A 19,902-nucleotide genomic window follows, 5' to 3' on the forward strand; every position below is an offset into this window, starting at 1 on the left:
AAGACCAGGGAATGACCTCAAGTTCTGTGCAAGCCTATGTGTATGGCTGATGTTAGAGCAGAGAATGGAGCTATGACCATGAGTGCTGAATGACTGAGAGGCTGAAATCTCCTTGTTCACTAAAATTCCTGAAACCAATGCTGCTTATCAATCATACCACTTTTCTTACAGTCTCTTGGTCTCCCTTGTTCTCTCATAATTTCAGATCCATTATGTTGGAGTTTTGTGGCCTCTTCTAATATTAAGAAACTCATTATTTTTCCAATCTCCTTAACCTATTTCCTCCTATTCTCAGTACTGGTAGAAGAAGAGGGTCACTCTAAATGCTTTTTGTAAGTCTTCATTCTATGCTCATCATTCAAAAGGTTCTTCTTTTGAAACATATCAATTATTAATATCATCCTTCCCAAAACTTCATCACCATCTTCTACTAGAATCTTCCCCAACTGCCTCAAAGGCTTCGATGCTTGGCTCAGAATTTTCTAGTTTGCCCTACTCCTGCCAGTAGCCGTATTAATTTCAGGGCTATAACAGTCATTATTATGTTAATCATTATGATGCCTTCTTGCCTTCTATTTATTGAGTGCCTACCATGCGTTCGTCACTATGTTTTTTTCTTTCTTTTTTAAAATTATTTCATGTTGTTCCTGGCCCAGCTGGGTCTTCACTCTGCCGCACTCGGGCTTTCTGTAGCTGCAGAGAGCAGGGACCACCCTTTGCAGTGGCGCATGGCCTTCTCTTTGCGGCGGCTTCACTCGCTGCAGAGCACAGGCTCTGGGTGCACGTGTTTCAGTGGTGGCGGCTCGCAGGCTCTAGTGCGCAGGCTAGCTGCGGTGCACGGGTCTAGCTGCCCCAGCTTGTGCAGTCTTCCTAGACCAGGAATCAAGCCCATATCCCTGGCATGGGCAGGCAGATTCTTAGCCTCTGAACTACCAGGGAAGCCCTACTACGTGGTTTCTAATCTATCCTCCAGACACTAGGTCTAATCTCCAACAACCCTACAAGGTAGGTTTTATCCTCCATTTACACAAGAAGGGTGCATGATTCCGAGAAGTTACATACCTTGCGCAGTCACAATTTAATTAGCAACAGAACCAGAAGGTAAACATAAATATTATTTCTGCCAAAGCTCAAGCTCCTTCCAAGCTTCCCTAATAATAAATAACAAGGATGCTACCATTTTCTGAATGACCACTACGTAACAGCCATTGGCTTTATACCAATTATTTCTAAATCACACAAAAACCTCCACAGTCTAAATTGTTCCCACTTTAAAGACAGGAAAAGTGAGGCTCAGTAATGTAATGTAACCTATTCCAAGTCACACTAATGGTCAAAGATTTAAATTCAGGTCACTCAAAGTGAAACATCTCAGTTGACTGCCTTGCTAAAACTCTACTCCAGTTTTCTGTCACTGCATATAAACCACCCAGATTTAATGGTTTAAACCAGTAATAATCACATATGTTCCTCTCAGATGTTCAAGTTGGGCAGGGCTTAGCAGGGAAAGCTCCTCTCTGCTCCATGTGACATCAGCTGGGGTAGTTCAACAAGGTTTGAAGATCTTCTTCCCAATGGTTCACCTTGAGGACTGCCCAGTTGGTGCTGGATTTTGGCTGGTTCTTCAGCCTGGGCTGAGGGTCACAGGCCTGGCTACCTCTCCATGTAGATCTCTCCACATGGCCTATGCTTCCTTAAAACACAGGAGCTGAGTTACAAAGACAAGCATCCCATGAGAGAGCTAGATAGAAGTTGTATACCTTTGATGACCTAGTCCCAGAAGCCACACAGCTTCATTTCATTGCATTTTATGCTAGAAGTCAATCACAAGTCTGGCTCATATTTAAGGGGAAGTGAATTAGACACATAAAAAGGAATATCAAATACTCTGTAGAAATGTTAAAACCTACCACACACACTTCTCCCACAATTTCTCACTGATTTCATCTCCACTCTGCTAACCTACCCATGAAAATAAGAACACTTCAACTTACTCAGTATCACTGAAGACAATGTCGAACACACGATTTTGCCTCTGATTCCCACCTTCTTTAACTGTTTTCTGCTCTCACCTCTCTCACTACCTTGCTCCTGAACTTGACCTTCTCCATCAAGCACTCTAATCCCTTTCTCCATATTTTCGAGTCCTTCATCTCTCAGTTTCAGTTCCATGGTCATGAATTTCACTGTTGCCTTTTCTAGCACCTTCACACTCTCTTCATTATCTATTCTCTCTTTATCACTTGTAGTCTGTCTTCCACACAATTCCTCTCAAATTATTTACTCAGAAATTACCAGTTACCTCCTAATCATTACCTATGCTCATTTCTCACTCTCATTCCTATGTAATTAGACACAGCTGCCTATTCTGACTTCCTTCAAATCCCTTCCTGGGATATGTTTGTTCACCTCTCGGTTCACTTTACCTTACGACAGTAGCCTGAAACAAACCAACATGAAGGCTGGTCCTAAAAGCAGAACAGAGCTGAAGCAAGTGTTGAACGACAGCAGAGCAAAGCAGGTTGCCATATACGCAGACCAAATAATTACAGCATTCTCACAAGGAGCAAGGGATTATGGTGAGAAACCTTGCAATGGCCAGCGTTTCTTGCCTGCACACAAGAACCTGCCCGAACCCCTGGGATTGGGATTCACAGCAAAAGCACTGTTGCTTAGGAAGAATGCACACGAGTTGTGAAATTTTCTTGGCCATGGAACTTTTAGAGCATATGATGAAAGCTCTAGACCCTCCCTTTAAAATAAAATGTTTTATTCCAAAAACACAAATGTTTGAATATGGGGGCTAAGTTGCATTGTATTAGACTTGTTGCATTTGAGGTGTCCACAGGATTCCAAAACAGAGTTTGCTAGAAGACAGTGGAACATACAGCTATGATGCTCAGAAGAGAAATTTAGAATCAACTAGAGGCTGGGGAGGCAATAGTTATAGGATGGTGAATACCACTAATGGACCTTAGAGCCTCAGCAGTGTAAGTATAGTCGATTTCCATGTATGTTAAGGGTAGATTCTTGAGAAACCCTGGAAAGTCACGGAGAAAGTAAAGTACATAAACAGACTGAAGAGGAGCAGCCAGTGAATTGGGAGGAAAACCTGCATGTAGATGTCAGAGAATTTCAAAAGGAAAAGGGTTTGTGACATTCAATAAATACTCATTAATCACTTTTGTATTACGGGTTGAGGATACAGCAGTTGAAAAAGTGAGCAAAATCGGACCTACGGCGTTGCCTCCCATGCCCAGGGCACCGCGAGCCTCTCCCTAGGCTGCAGGCTAACGGGTGCAATGCCGAAGCCTGGGCGGCCTGCGTGCGCGCGTGCGTCGGGCAGCGTGGGAGCGGCGCGCCGCCGTTGCCCCGCCCTCCCTCTGCGCACTGGCGTCCGCGCATTTGAATTGCGCTTCCGCCGTCTTTCCAGCCCTCAGTCGGAGGAGCGCAGAGAGGCTTCTGCAAGTAACATGGCAATGGCTGCCCAAGAAGAACCCCAAGTTCAGCTCAAACTTGTATTGGTTGGTGATGGTGGTACTGGAAAAACTACATTCGTGAAGCGTCATCTGACTGGAGAATTTGAGAAGAAGTATGTAGCTACCTTGGGTGTTGAGGTCCATGCTCTTGTGTTCCATACCAACCGAGGACAGATTAAGTTCAATGTGTGGGATACCGCTGGTCAGGAGAAATTTGGTGGACTGAGAGGTGGCTATTACATACAAGCTCAGTGTGCCTTTATAATGTTTATGTAACATCGAGAGTTACTTACAAGAAGGTACCTAACTGGCATAGAGATCTGGTACGAGTGTGTGAGAACATCCCGATTGTGTTGTGTGGCAACAAAGTGGATATTAAGGACAGAAAGGTTAAGGCAAAGTCAATTGCCTTCCACCGAAAGAAGAATCTTCAGTACTATGACATTTCTGCCAAAATAACTATAACTTTGAAAAGCCCTTCCTCTGGCTTGCTAGAAAACTGATTGGAGACCCTAACTTGGAGTTTGTCGCCACGCCTGCTCTGGCCCCGCCAGAGGTGGTCATGGACCCAGCCTCGGCAGCACAGTACGAGCACGGTTTAGAGGCTGCTCAGACAACTGCTGTCCCGGATGAAGATGATGACCTGTGAGACAGTGAGGCGGGGGCCCAGCGTCAGAAGTCTAGTTTTATAGGCAACTGTCCTGTGATGTCAGCGGTGCCGTTTTTGCCACTTTATTATATAGCTAAGCAGAACATGCGTTTACTCTTTGGATACTGAAGGAAACGGATGGGCTTTGGAGTGAATGTGGCGGTTTAAAAAAACTTCAGTTTTTGGACCTGCACATTTAGGTGTTTTGGAACACAGTTGTTTCCTCCTTGAGTTTCAAATATAAGACTGCTATAGTCACATAACAATATTGAGAGGTGCAATCTTGTTTGTTACTGTCATTCCCATTCCTTTTCATTTAGAATCAGAGTAAAGTTGTATTTCAAATATCTTAAAAAAAAAAAAAAGCAAAATCCGTGACCTATGGGGTGAAGAGAATTTAATTAGTCATTATGAGTGTGACAAGTTAAATCAAAAATTCTCTTTGGGAAGAGAAGTTTAGATCTAAGTTCACATCATGACTTCAGTTTACTGTTCTCTGCTCTCCTAGGCAGTCAGTCTGAGGCCATTTTATTGACTCAGGTACATGCTTTTTCAGTCCCTATGTGTTCAGCCTAATAACATTATACCACTTGTGCTTATGGGCTTCCTAGTGGCTCAGTCCCTTAGACTGCAAGGAGATCAAACCAATAAATCCTAAAGGAAAACAGTCCTGAATATTCATTGGAAGAGCTGAAGCTGAAACTCCAATACTTTGGCAACCTGATGCAAAGAAACTGACTCACTAGGAAAGACCCTGATGCTGGGAAAGATTGAAGGCAGGAGGAGAAAGGGATGAGAGAGAATGAGCTGGTTGGATGGCATCACCAATTCAATGGACATGAGTTTGAGCAAGCTCTGGGAGTTAGTGATGGACAGGGAAGCCTGGCGTGCTGCAGTCCATGGGGTCCCAAAGAGTCGGACACGACTGAGCGACTGAACTGAACTGAGTGGCTCACTGGTAAAGAATCCATCTACCAATGCATGAGACTCATGTTCAATCCTTGGGTTGGGAAGATCCCCTGGAGAAGGAAATGGCAACCCACTCCAGTATGCTTGGCTGGAAAATCACATGGACAGAGGAGTCTGGTGGGCTATGTCCATGGAGTCACAAAAGAGTTGGACAGGACTTAGTGACTAAAGAACGACGACGACCTCCACTTAGATTTCACCCCTGTCGCTGCAGCATGTGCCCTGAGCAGCTGATTTCTGCTCTTCTCGGCTGTCCTCTGCTATGCTGTACTGGACAAGGGCTCAAGGCTGGTTTAAATCCAAGCGCCACCACTTAAAGAGCTACATGCACACTAATGCAGGCTAAGTTGCTTCGACTGAAGCAACAGTTGTCCGACTCTTTGCAATCCTATGGACCTTAGCCAGCCAGTCTCCTCTGCCCATGGCATTCTCCAGGCAAGATTACTGGAGTAGGTTGGCATGCTCTCCTCCAGGGGATCTTCCTGACCCAGGGATTGAACCCATGTCTCCTGCATCTCTTGCATTAGTAGGCAGGTTCTTTACCACTAGCTTCACCTGGGAAGCCCCAAGAAGCTACATAACTCCAGTCAAGTAGCTCACCACTATGAACTTCCATCTTCTTTTCTGTCAAATGAAGGTGATGCTGATGTGCATGCTTGTGCTCAGTCGTGTCTGACTCTTTAATGCTACCTCCCTTCTATTGAAATTTGGGGGCATTAAATCAGATAACATTTGTAAAGCAACACAGTGCTTGCCTTAATGCTAGTTAAATATCAAAAGCAAAAAGAAAAGAAGACTAGTGATTAGGACCAATCAACCTCCCTTGTTTTAGCAAGGAAGCTTTAGAAAGACCAGCCCTCACCCCATCACACTATTTAACAGAATAATGGGAAACTGTGTATTCCAGAATACTTGTAAGAACCTTCCTCCTCTCTCAAATACAGCAGAGAGGTCAAATAACAGAAGCCTGTGAAGTGTCCGTACACTGGGAAAGAACACCTTGGGTGAGTTTCAAAAACCATTTCAATTGATTAGAGAAGCAAAAGTCAGCAATCACTAGGTTGCAGGGTGAATGAGAAGTGAGAAAGTAAAAAGGCTATCAAGTTCCCTTTCAGGAGGTGTGGGTCTAGCAGGAAGGAGAGCGAGGCACTATTTAATTATAATTAGCTTGTGCTCCTCGACAATCACCTGAACTTGCCCCGAATAGAGCTGAATTGGTCTTCTTGGCCTTATTTGAACAAAACCTCATTTATTTTCTCTCAGATATAGAACGCGTTAAGGTTGTTTTAAATATTCATCCTGTTCTAATCACCAGCTTTCTCTCTTTCCTGCCAATTTGATGACATTTATATATTGAGAGGAGTGGCCAAATCTCTTTCTGGGGGTGTTTAAGAAATGGAGAGACATGATTCTTGAAAAGATTCAACTTTGGTTTAAACTAGATGACCTCTGAAGTTCCTTTCTCAATAGCAGAAGTTAATGCTCTCCGAGCTCCTCTATCTAAAATCAATTATAAGTGGCCATATCCATCTCTCCACTGAGAAAGGACCCATCTATTCTTGCATACATCCCCTATCTGATATCACATGTATACTCTGACTCCAGGTACTTAGGAAGGCTACTGATAGCTTTCAACTATATGGCCCCATTTAAACTCTGCTTTTGCTGCCAAAAAAGTCAAGAGGACCATATTCACATAGCACTTTTCTCATTAAAGCCAAACATGAGCCTGAACCCCGCCACAGACACATCTTTAGCACTCAAACCAATAATGACCTCATTTAATTCCAGCACAGAACAATGTCTTTCACTTAAAATTAATGTCTTGTCCACATAAAATTGAAATACAGAATGCAGCCTTCCTGATGATAAGTAGAAAGCATAAAGGTGACTTTTAAGGAGATAAATTTATTCTGTCAGGGAAGGAATAAAAACCTTTTGCTATTCACCTGTGACTCGAACACTCCTAGGCAATGAGTTCTTCCCTTATTTGTAGCTAAATATGATGTGTCACTCAGCTTCCCTTGCTGTCATGTGTTAAATTAAAATACATCATTAATATATACATCGCTTCTGATCCGCACATGGTTAATGGCTCGGTACTGAAGGACTAGGCTGTGTGTTGGCATCCGATAGGCATGCACACAGAATAATATATATACAAATGGATGGGCAGCAGGGAACATGGCACTTTAAATTATTTAAAATAGCATAATTGCATCGCCTCCATTTACAGAGAATATCAAGTGAGGCAGTACAAATTGTTTTGAGTTAATGGAATAATAAAGAATTATGATGATCCAATAGAGATTTCTCAAAATAAAATTATATAGAAATATTTGTGCTGTTAAATATGACAGTCCAGATTTTGAAATAGTATATTGGATAATTGAACAAAGAAAGGGTATTTTATTCAATAAGTCAAAATTCAAAGTTTGCATTCAACCTCCTGTTATCTAATTTCTAGATGTGACATGGGATAAATAAATTACATTGGATATTCTCTTGAAGAAATCTTACTCAGGCTGTGTTTTAATGTAGATGCAACTAGCATTTGGTCTAAATATTAAGTATTTAACAAATCTTCCAGGTGTGTTTTAGCATCATTGTTATCACCATCAACCCATTTGCAGATAATGAAAATAATCAGAATTTGTTCAATGACAGGCATGAATTTTAATTCATTTAACACAATGATTCTATGAGATAGGTACAACTATTACCACCATTTCCATTGTTACCAACACTCCCCAAGTAGAGACACTAAACAACAGAACATTTAAGTCATTGACTCAAAGTCACCAAAGAATAAAGAATGCAGTCCATCCTGCCACTTAGAACAGTGAGGCTCAGAGCAGACAGTTATCTCAATCAAGGTCACAGAGCTAAAGTGAAGTGAAACTGAAATTCAAACCTCTTTTTTTAACTTTACTATTTATTATGGGGTTTTTCAAATAGATACTCAACTAGAGAAAATGGTACTGTGAACTCCAAACAAGACTTTTAGTCCAAAATTTAAAGTCCTTTCTCTAGAACATGACTCATCTACGATGGACATGTTTACCACAATAATTTTTAATGGAAAGAGTTTCAGTGTTATTTTTAAGAGGTAATACATGTTCATTATAAAAGCATTTATTCAGAAGAGAAAAGCTTGCCTCATTAATAGCTTGTGCAAATCCTTCCTGACTTTGTCTACACACATCTGTCCACGTATAGTAGTAGTAATAGTGTTAGTTGCTCGGTCATGTCTGACTGCGGCCCCATAGACTGTAGCCCACCAGGCTTCTCTTCCATGGGATTCTCCAGGCAAGAATATTGGAGCGGGTTGCCACTTTCTTCTGCAGGAGATCTTCCTGACCCAGGGATCGAACCCAAGCCTCATGCATTGCAGGCAGATTCTTTACTATATAAGCTACAGGGAAGTCCCTATATGTGCATGTATAGAGATATAACTATTCTTTACAAAAGGGAATCATACCATATGCACTTTTAAAGCTTGCTGATTTTTGCTTTTAAATGCACCATGGACATATTTCCATTACAATGAACATTGATCTATAGCTTCATTCTTAATGGTTACAATCATATCAATGAACCATCATTTACTTAACCAATCCCTTATTGATGAACATTTATATTTTATTAATGCTTCGTTACTATAAAATATTGAGGCAACTCTCCTATCTTATAGGTCTTTATATGCTTGTAAAATTAATTCTTAGAAGCTCCTGCAACATAATAGGTGCTCAATAAATATGAGGAATTAACAGATGAAGGAAAAGTGGAGTGGTTTGATCAAAGAAATGGTAAATCTTATATTTTGATATATATTGCTAAATTGCCCACCAGAGAAGTAATTAATCCATTTTCTGATTTTTCATCTTACTTTTTAACTTTCTTTACAGTCTAAATATTTTAGAAAGTTTCCAATATTTTACTTTGTGGTCCTGTCTTCAAAACAGTCATCTGTAGGGTTAAGAGCTCAGCAACTTATGCAAGCCAATTGTCAGATTTTCAGGAATTTTGAGGATCAATCATAAAATGTAGCAATTATTTAAAAATTACATAAACTTATGATTAAATTATATTTAAAACAAAGTCAATAAATACTAGTTACTTTACTAAATGCTCCTATTATCTATACTTTTGAAATTAGTTATGAAGGCAATGGCACCCACTCCAGTCCTCTTGCCTGGAGAATCCCATGGACGGAGGAGCCTGGTGGGCTGCAGTCCATGGGGTCTCTGAGAGTCGGACACGACTGAGCGACTTCACTTTCACTTTTCACTTTCATGCATTGGAGAAGGAAATGGCAACCCACTCCAGTGTTCTTGTCTGGAGAATCCCAGGGATGGCGGAGCCTAGTGGGCTGCCGTCTGTGGGGTCGCACAGAGTTGGACACGACTGAAGTGACTTAGCAGCATGACTACCATATGCAGATAATGGATATCGTAGTGTGCTATTCCACATCTTTTCCCAACTCCACATTCAGTGACGTCATTGGTAGCTTAAAATTGGTCGTGAAGGGAGTATTTACACCATGGAAATCAGCTAGTGCTACAAATCAGGGCTTGATTTAGTTCTGAAACTGAGTTTTTAGTTAATTAATGAGAAGGGGATGAAAAGAAGTTTAACAAGCCACATATCAGATTTAATAATATATTTATTGGGAAAAGAGTTAGCAGACTGAGATGCAACTCCATGTGTCAAAAAATCATGGCTGAATATTGACTGTAAGTTCAAAGTTAGAAAAAAATCAAAAAAAGCAGTCTGAAAAATTACATTACAAAAAATTGATTACATTAATAACATTTATTGACAATAAAGAGTATTGTGTACTTTTATTTTTAAATTGTATGCTAGGTATCCTCTATTTTAGTAAAAAATTGTATAATATTTATGTACATATGGAAGGAATGATGCTAAAGCTGAAACTCCAGTACTTTGGCCACCTCATGCGAAGAGTTGACTCATTGGAAAAGGCTCTGATGCTGGGAGGGATTGGGGGCAGGAGGAGAAGGAGACGACAGAGGATGAGATGGCTGGATGGCATCACTGACTCGATGGACGTTAGTCTGAGTGAACTCCGGGAGTTGGTGATGGACAGGGAGGCCTGGCGTGCTGCAGTTCGTGGGGTGGCAAAGAGTCGGACACGACTGGACTGAACTGATATATTTGCATACAGTTTTTTTCAGGGACCTGGTTGTAAAGCATTTAATGGCACCTTACTGTTTAGGTTTTATATTTTGAGGAACATTCTCTTTATAGAAATTGAAATACATGTATTGTTTTGTATTCTAAGTTCCTCTGTGCAGTTGGCTATTTCTGAAATTTGTGTTCTGTTTCATTGATCTTTTTGTCCTCAGTCCTTAGGACCTTAGTACCTTATGTCCTTAGTACCATAACGATTGAATTATTATAGTTTTAAAACACATTTAATATCTAGAAGGGCAAATAGCACTCCTCTTCTCCCACACCACCCAGCTATTCCAGATAAACTTAAAATAATTTTTCAAACTCCCACCCAATAGTATTCCAGTGATACATCCTCCTTTCATTCAGCTCTTTTATATTCATTGTTAGAATCTTATCATTTTCTTCATATTTGCCCTATACATTCTTAGTCTTCATAACTCTATATATGTTATGTCATTGTTTTTATGTACTTTCTATATGGGATTTTTTTATATCTCTTTAAAAAATTATTTACCACAGATATTTTACCACCACTTAGAATTATCCCAAAACTCTTCCACCAGAAACCAAGCTAAAAAGAATAATTGCAAACCATTTCCAACAAGAATGATGGCTAGATCATTTTGTTCAATATCGCAAAAGACTAAGAAGGCTGTGGAAAATGACACAGACTGAAGGAGACTGAAGAGACATGACAAGTAAAGGCAGTGTGGGATCTTGGATAGAATCCTAGAATAGAAAATGGACATTAATGAAAAAATTGGAGAAATCTAAATAAAGTCTGCAGTTTAGTTAATTAAAAAGTATGATTGATGGGTAAAAGTTTTAATAGGACAGTTTGTAAGATAAAGATTCTGGAGCCATTAATGAAATTATTTTTTGGAAAGGAGGTCAACTCTACTTTTTAAATGTGAATGTGCATAATTAAATCATCTTAATATGACATAGTTTTTGAGTAATTTATTCCATATTTTGGATTTCTTCAATATGGTTAATTATAAAACCACTGTAAGTTCATATTATTCCCTTAATAATATTTTTACAACATTTTATTTCTTCCAAGAGATTCCACAAGTATACAATTATTTGCCAAATGTGGGAATGTGAAGATATTATGAGAACATGAGTTAGACAAGCAAACAAAAAACCATAGGTTACTGTGAAAAACAAATGCTATACACTTCTGTGCTAAAGGACATTGAAAAAAATGATCCTTTAATTTTATCTCAAGTTAATATTAGTTATATAAATTGTAACATAATCTCCATGATAAACCTCTGTTTTAGAAAGAATTTTTAATAAGTTACTGAAAATGTTTTAAGAGAGGCATCTAAGTTTAAATTCTGCACCCAGCTTCACTAGAAATTTCCCCTGAAAGTGACTCTTTGTGACCCCATGGACTGTCGCCTGCCAGGCTCCTCTGTCCATGGAATTCTCCAGGCAAGAATATTGGAGTGGGTAGCCATTCCCTTCTCCTGGAGATCTTCCCAACCCAGGGATCAAACCCAGCTCATCTGCATTTCAGGAGACCTTTCCTGTCCAAGCCAAATGGTCTCCTATGACACTATCACTCTGTAAGTTTACAGATCAGAGTGGTCCCATTCTACAGTCAGTTACCAGCCTCAGTCCTCTAGGCTATACTTTGAGTAGCCCATTCCTCTTATTTGCTCCTAGGTAGTAATGGGATCCAAGAGGTTGCCAGATAATAAATTTTAGCACAGTTGATGGTAAGTAACAGGCGCAAAATCTTTCTTTCCTTCTTTCAGGTCACCAAATACAAACCATGACCTGGCCTAGGTATTCTGTGATCTCCATGTGGCTTGGTAGACACATGACAAGACCTAGCTGTTTGTGTGGGGATTATGTGCATTCTGGAGTCAGACACTGTGAAAACACAGGAAGCTGATTCTCCAGCCTCTCGCCCCTCCCTGTTTCTTGTCCAGTCAGGCCCGGAGCCTCCATGGCCATGCCGTCCACCTGCATTTCCTGGTCAGCCTTACGTTGCTGTTACCCCTCTTCTGTACGATATATCTCACTGTCAAATGCAGATTCTCCAGTGGACAGCCTGGATCCTGAATTGACTCCTTTTACAAGCAAGAAAACACACACAGAGCTCATCACAAGCGTTTAAACATGGCAATATGTCTTTCTGCTCTGCTGTTTCCTCTGTCTCTGCATCTTCTCATCGTCTCTCCGTGACTATTTCTCCTCCCTTCTGTCTGCCTTATTCTCGGTATGAGACCCTCTCCATCTGTGCTTTCTCTCCTCTATAACCTTCATGGGCCTCCATCCTTTTAGTTTACTGTCAATGTTTACGATATTGAACCAATATTCACTCTTAGAATAGGATTTTCCTTGGTTAAGGAGAATAGTGGCACATTTGGTAAAGAATCCACTGGCCAATGCAGGAGACACAAGTCCCATCCCTGGGTCAAGAAGATTCCCTGCAGAAGGAAATGGCAACTCATTCCAATACTCTTGCCTGGGAAATCCCATTGACAGAAGAGCCTGGTGGTCCATGGGTTCACAAGAGTCATGACTTAGCAACTAAACAACACAACTAAATACCCATTTCCAAAAAAAAAAAAGATACCATAGTATCTGAAATTGTTCGTGGTTTATATAGCCCTGAATCACAATTTATTTGCCCCATTCCTGTAATATTTGGGAAGGGGAGTCAGGAAGATAGCCTGTCCAAGAGACATCTCAGAAAGCATCTCTTCTCATATGAGGCCCATCATATCCCTCTCCTTTCCAGAGCCAGGCAGCTGGGTCTGAGCTCTGCCAGACCATAGGTAAGAAATTGTTCTCCGCAAACCTCTTTGATTTTGCGTACACCAATAGAGCCTCCCTCAGGGTTAGAGAATCAGGCTGAAAGGCTTGTAATGTGTGTACTCTGTGATTCCTCCAGGATCTGAACAGAAGCTAAAGAGCCCGGATGCAGGAACTTAACTTGAAGGTAGGCTGTGCTTAAGCAGCTGAGAGCAGAATCAGCAATGCTGGGTGAATTAATGAAGGCAAATGAGCCTGGGATTTGTGTTTGTTGTGTGGGAAGGTGATGACAGAGTAAATCTTCCAAATTTAAGTATATTTTATGTTAATTGCCTAAAGTAGCAGAGATTTGCTGTTTAAATCTCATCCATGGGAAACCAGAATTGGGCTTGTTGATTTCTTGTATTATCCACTAAAATGACTGCAGTCCTTGTTTGTATTTACTTGAGAAGCACAGATCTATTTCTAAATAGCTTTACAACTTTAACTGTTTTAAGAAACTTCTTTTTAATGCCATCCAGTTAATTGTACCATGACAGCTCCTAAGTGGAACATTACATCTACCAGTCTTAAGTGCCGCTGGGGATATAATAGCTTGGGTCACATTATTACAATCTCTTTTATTTAGAGCACTTGGAAAGCTAAAAATTAAATATGCTTCAATCTGCTATCATTCTGACTATTACTTACGTTAATGCTAAGTAAAGACTAAAGAAACTATCACCTCTGGTAAAATTAAATTCTGAATTCTTTGATGATGGAATATAGGTTCGATCAATGTAGATACAAATCTTTCCTTGTTTTCCCTCTACTCAGTTAAAAATGGTTTCTCTGTAATAACAAGCTACTGTGTGCACAGATTTTTGAACTCTCAGAGTCCTTAGTGGGGAAAGAACAGGAATATAGAAAAAGGGAAATAGTGAGATTACTTCCATGTGTGGGAGACATTGTACTTGTACTAAGTCACATCAGTTGTTTCTGACTCTTTGCGACCCTATGGACTGTAGCCCGCCACGCTCCTCTGTCCATGGGATTCTCCAGGCAAGAACACTGAACTGGGTTGCTGCCATGCGCTCCTCCAGGGAAAGTTCCCAGTCCAGGGATCGAACCCATGTCTCTAATGTCTCCTGCATTGGCAGGCAAATTCTTGACCATTAGCACCACCTGCTTTATTGACTATGCTAAAGCCTTTGACTGTGCGGATCACAACAAACTGTGGAAAATTTTTCAAGAGATGGGGATACCAGACCACCTGACCTGCCTCCTAAGAAATCTGTATGCAGGTCAAGAAGCAACAGTTAGAACTGAACATGGGACAACAGACTGGTCCCAAATCAGGAAAGGAGTACATCAAGGCTGTATATTGTCACCCTGCTTATTTAACTTATATGCAGAGTACATCATGAGAAATGCTTGACTGGATGAAGCACAAACTGGAATCAAAATTGCCAGGAGACATATCAATAACTTCAGATATGCAGATGACACCACCCTTATGGCAGAAAGCTAAAAAGAACTAAAGAGCCTCTTGATGAAAGTGAAAGACGAGAGTGGAAAAGATGGCTTAAAATTCAACATTCAGAAAGCTAAGATCATGGCATCTGGTCCCATCACTCCATGGCAAATAGATAGGGAAACAGTGGAAACGGAGAGAGACTTTATTTTGGGGGGCTCCAAAATCATTGCAGATGGTGATTGCAGCCATGAAATTATAAGATGCTTGCTCCTTGGAAGAAAAGTTATGACCAACCTAGACAGCATATTAAAAAGCAGAGACACTACTTTGCCAAAGGACAAAGGTCCTTCCAGTCAAGGCTATGGTTTTTCCAGTGGTCATGTATGGATGTGAGAGTTGGACTATAAAGAAAGCTGAGCACCAAAGAATTGATGCTTTTGAACTGCGGTGTTTGAGAAGACTCTTGAGAGTCCCTTGGACTGCAAGGAAATCCAACCAGTCCATCCTAAAGGAAATCAGTCCTGAATATTCATTGGAAGTTCTGATGCTGAAGCTGAAACTCCAATACTTTGGCCACCTCATGCGAAGAGCTGACTCATTAGAAAAGACCCTTATGCTGGGAAAGATTGAAGGTGGGAGGAGAAGGGGACGACAGAGGATGAGCTGGTTGGATGGCATCACCGACTCAATGGACATGAGTTTGAGTGAGCTCTGGGAGCTGGTGACAGACAGGGAGGCCTGGCGTGCTGCGGTCCATGGAGTCACAGAGTCAGGCACGACTGAGCAACCGAACTGAACTGATCTGAGCGCGCCACCTGGAAAGCCCTACAATGAGTGTAAATCCTATATGCCCTCAACGTATCAAGCCCAGAAATAGCCAGGTGACAAGAGAGAGACTAAGCCAAGAAGTGAACCTGAAGCTGGGTACTCCCAAAGAGGGCCATGCAGTGCCCTCTAGATGTCTTTTACAAACCAGCAGCTCTTATACCACCTAGGAGTGTTTTAGAAATGCAAAAGCTCAAGCCCCACCCCAGGCTGATCTAATAAATCTGCACGTTAACAAGACCCTCAGAGGATTCCTATGCACTTTCAAGTCGAAGAAGCCCTGTCTGTACTTCGCCCAGGGCCTCCACTGGGAAGATGGGAAATCTGCCTTGATTAACCTCAGGAACTGGCATACTCTAATTGTTCCCCTCAGCAGAGAATGGTACTATACAGATGATGGAAACTAAAAGGCTGTAAAGTGAAAGTGAAACTTGCTTGGTTGTGTCTGACTCTTTGCAACCCCATGGACTGTATAGTCTATGGAATTCTCCAGGCCAGTCTACTGGAGTGGGTAGTCTTTCCCTTCTCCAGGGAATCTTCCCAAACCAGGGATTGAATCCAGGTCTCCCGCATTGTGGGCAGATTCTTTACCAGCTGAGCCACAAGGGAAAATGAAAGTAAAGTCACTCAGGACTGTAGCCTACCAGGCTCCTCTGTCCATGGGATTTTCCAGGCAATAGTACTGGAGTGGATTGCCATTTCCTTCTCCAGGGGATCTTCCCGACCCAGGGATCAAACCCAGGTCTCCCACATTGTAGACAGACGCTTTACCATCTGAGCCACCAGGGAAGTCCAAGCCACAAGGGAAGCCCAAGAATACTGGCGTGCATAGCCCATTCCTTCTCCAGGATATCTTACTGACCCAGGAATCGAACTGCATTGCAGGCAGATTCTTTACCAACTGAGCTATCAGGGAAGCCTTTACAAATTCAAATCAACCATTGAGATCTGGCTGTAGGAGAGGCAGAGATAGGGAAGAGAGAGTGTCACACACTTCATTGCAACTATTGAAACAAGAAGCTCTTGTTGGAAATATTTTACCCTCTTCTCTTGTGATGTTATTGGATTTGATTTCCTTTCTTCTAAAGAAGGACACATTGGGGGGGAAATGACCTAAATTCAGTATTCCATCCAGATGCTTTCAATTTGGCAGGCGGGAAGCAAGTTTTGCATAAGACTGAGCTCACTGGAAGGAGTTAGAATTTTGAGCTGGAAATTCCAAAGGCATTTTAAAGTCAAGAACTGTTTAGGAAAAAAATAAATACAAGTGACCTTGAGGATATTCTGCAATGACAGTCACATCTCAGAGACATCTCTGAGGTTCCTCTGGGTACATTTGTAACCACTCTTCCTGGCACTGAGTTCAAAACAACAGACTTTAGGCAAATGAGAAAAATGGGGAGGGGTAGTAGGATCTAATTTAAGTGGAGGAGCCAGTCACAGAAACCTCACACAGTACAGGGGAAGCCACAACACAAGTGATTGGCCAGCACCGCAGAGGCCACACGTACCCAGCTCAGGGCGTCTCAGAATAGGATCGTGTGCGCACTTTAGTGCATTCCTGGACTTCCCGCTCAGGAACGCCGTCCAGGGAAGGGACCGGCAACTCGACCTTCCTTTCTCAAAGGTAATTTTCAGGATCAGGCTGATTTTGGTCTCAAAATAAATCTGAGATTTTTGACATCCCTTGACCATATGGTGTATCTATTACATAAGCTGTTTTGAAGTTTCCTTTTTCCTTAGCCAATTGTGTTTTCCTTATGTTTTTGCTACTTTTTTTCCCCAATGTTAGATATCCTAGACATCAGTAGCTACTAATGTCAAACACTGTTTGAATGCTTTTTTTCCATTTAATTTTTAATAATTTAGCAATTTAGGATTAAACATATCTTTCAGGATTTTTGAATCAGAATCTTATTTAGGAGTCAGTGCTCAGGGCTTCTCAGGCTGCTTAGTGGGTAAGGAATCTCCTGCAATGCAGGAGACGCAGGAAGATGGGGCTTGACCCCCGGGTCAGGAGATCCCCTGGAGAAGGAAATGGCAACACAGGAGACGCAGGAAGACGGGGGTGACCCCCGGGTCAGGAGGATCCCCTGGAGAAGGGAATGGCAATGCAAGAGACGCAGGAAGACGGGGCCTGACCCCCGGGTAAGGAGGGTCCCCTGGAGAAGGGAATGGCAATGCAGGAGACGCAGGAAGACGGGGGTTTGACCCCCGGGTCAGGAGATCCCCTGGAGAAGGGAATGGCAACCAACTTCAATATTCTTGCCTGAGAAATCCCATGGAGCCTGGCGGGCGACAGTCCATGGGGTCACAAAGAGTCAAACACTGGCTGAAGCAACTGGGCACGCACATGTGCATGTGCACACACACACACACACAAAGTACTGATGAGCTGAATGGCATTTTTATTTGTATTTTTTACTAAAATAACATAAAAGCAATGTTGGCATTTTATGAAAGATAAATTTGAGCCACTGTATATCTAGATTATATAAAAACTATACCTGCAGCCTATTCAAGTAGAGGATTCAAATTTAGTATTAATGCAGAAAATGTTTGAGTTTCTTTAATGAGTATTCCATCTCAAACAGGAGTATACAAAACTAATGAATTCAAAATTGGATCAAAATGATGACTGACTATAGAAAAATAGCCAAGCCTGGTATATTAGTTTCCTAGGTTTCCATTACAAAGTACCATAAACCAGGTAGCTTTGAACAACAGAAACTGTCTCGCAGTTCTGGAAGCTGTAAGTCCAGGGTCGGAGTCTCGGCAGGCCGTGATCCCTCCAAGCCACTAGGGGAGGCTCCTTCCTTGCCTTTCAGCTTTGGATGGCCCCGGGGGTTCCCCGACTTTGACGCAGCATCACTCTACCTCCATCTTCTCGTGACCACCCTCCCTCTGGGTGTCTGTCTTCCATCTTCTGAGGAGGACATCAGTCACGATGGATCAGGGCCCACCCTCATGGCCTGATCGTAACTCCATTATACCTGCAAAGGCTCTATTTCCAAATAAGGCCACATTCACAGATACCAGAGGCTAGGTATTCAACATATCTTTTAGGAGTGTATACAATTCAACCCCTAACACATATCTAGCATTTTATCAGCACCGGAATATAACCTGTAACTTTACCAAAATGACAGTATTATTCTCTCTCTGATCCAGAGATTATAATTTCCTTTTACTTGCCTCCCTCACAAAACAAAGGAAGTTAGAGATCAAGCAACTGTTACTAATGTAATGTGTCCAACAAGTATTTGATAAAGGTTCTCTTGGAACAGAGTAGAGGGCATCTCAGGCATGTCAATGACAGCTGCTAATAACAGGAACTAATAACTCAAGATCCTTGAGACTTTCAAGTAACCCATCTTGAGTGGCTTATGCTTCAAGAAAACAAAATTACAAGTTCAAAAGATTCATCCAAGGGAAGAGATGGAAGCCTGCCTAATGCACTTCATAAATATCATAAGTAATGTAGCATGACAATTCTTTGATACCAGCTGAATGTTTAGAAAACACAGTTCACACCAAGTCATGTACCATTCATGATTTAATGTAATTGTAGGGTGTGCTCAGTCGCATCAGACTCTCTGCAGCCCCATGGACTGTAGCCCACCAGACTCCTCTGTCCATGGGAATTCCCAGGCAAGGATACTGGGTTGCCATTTCCTTCTCCAGGGATCTTCCTGACCTGGAGATGGAACCCATGTCTTCCTGTGTCTCCTGCACTGGCGAGCAGATTCTTTACCACTAGCTCCACCTGGGAAGCCCCAACATATTGTAGTAAACTCATTTTTCACTGCAATTCTGAGCCTGTGTTTAACTACATCCTACTCTTCCCAGACTTAGAGCTTTCCCACCTCCCCCAGAGGACCCCTTCCATGCCCTTTCCTCTCTTCCCCACTCCTGTCTGGGATCCTTTCCTGGCCCTCATGGGCACTCAGAGGCACCTTCACGGGCATCCTCAGCACCACTCTCCTGTCCTTGCCTTCCTCTGAACTCAGTCCGGGCTCCCGGCTCCTCTCCTCGGGGCCTCAGTTTACACCCACGCTCCTCAAACTTGAGGGAGAGAGCTTGTTAAAACGCAGGTTCTGACTCAGTGCATTGGGGGTAGGCTCTGCAATCCTGCATTCCCAACAAGCCTCTGTGTGATGCCCATGTGCTGTCCATGGACCACACTGTGAGACCACGCACCTGAGCACACGCCAAGGCCTTCTCTGTAACCCCCCAGACCCCCCAGGCTCCCAAGGTCTCCTACTTCAAAACGATCTCTTATGCTACCGCCTGCCCCTCTTCTCTCATCAGCCCCTGCCGCCTTAAGCACAGCTCAGGTAAACAAATGAACAAAATAACCCCACTGAGGAATAAATGGCTGATACACTGAGCTTACCCACCTACCCCATGCCCCCAGAGGTTTTCCTGGAGCAGTTTGTGTGAATCTCTAAATCAAGCAGTCTTCGCTTCCAGTGTAAATATCGGTATATTTTTCTGGGGAGCAGAGTCTAGATTGTTATGACGTTCAAAGAATCCCCTCACCCCAAAACGCT

General features: G+C 42.2%; 1 protein-coding gene and 1 pseudogene across 1 annotated transcript in view; both read left to right on the forward strand.

Moving 5' to 3' along the window:
• Window positions 1-3,437: 3,437 nt before the first annotated feature.
• On the forward strand, window positions 3,438-4,477 carry LOC129635953 (GTP-binding nuclear protein Ran-like; annotated as a pseudogene).
• The window catches only part of CDH20 (cadherin 20), a 98,115-nt gene continuing 81,682 nt past the window's right edge, over window positions 3,470-19,902 (forward strand). Inside the window, exon 1 of the mRNA XM_055559200.1 lies at window positions 3,470-3,592. The gene's annotated coding sequence lies outside the window, so the exon portion shown is untranslated. The remainder of the gene's footprint in view (window positions 3,593-19,902) is intronic.

The sequence above is a fragment of the Bubalus kerabau genome, chromosome 21 (genome assembly GCF_029407905.1).
Source record: "Bubalus kerabau isolate K-KA32 ecotype Philippines breed swamp buffalo chromosome 21, PCC_UOA_SB_1v2, whole genome shotgun sequence".
Classification (NCBI taxonomy): domain Eukaryota; kingdom Metazoa; phylum Chordata; class Mammalia; order Artiodactyla; family Bovidae; genus Bubalus; species Bubalus kerabau.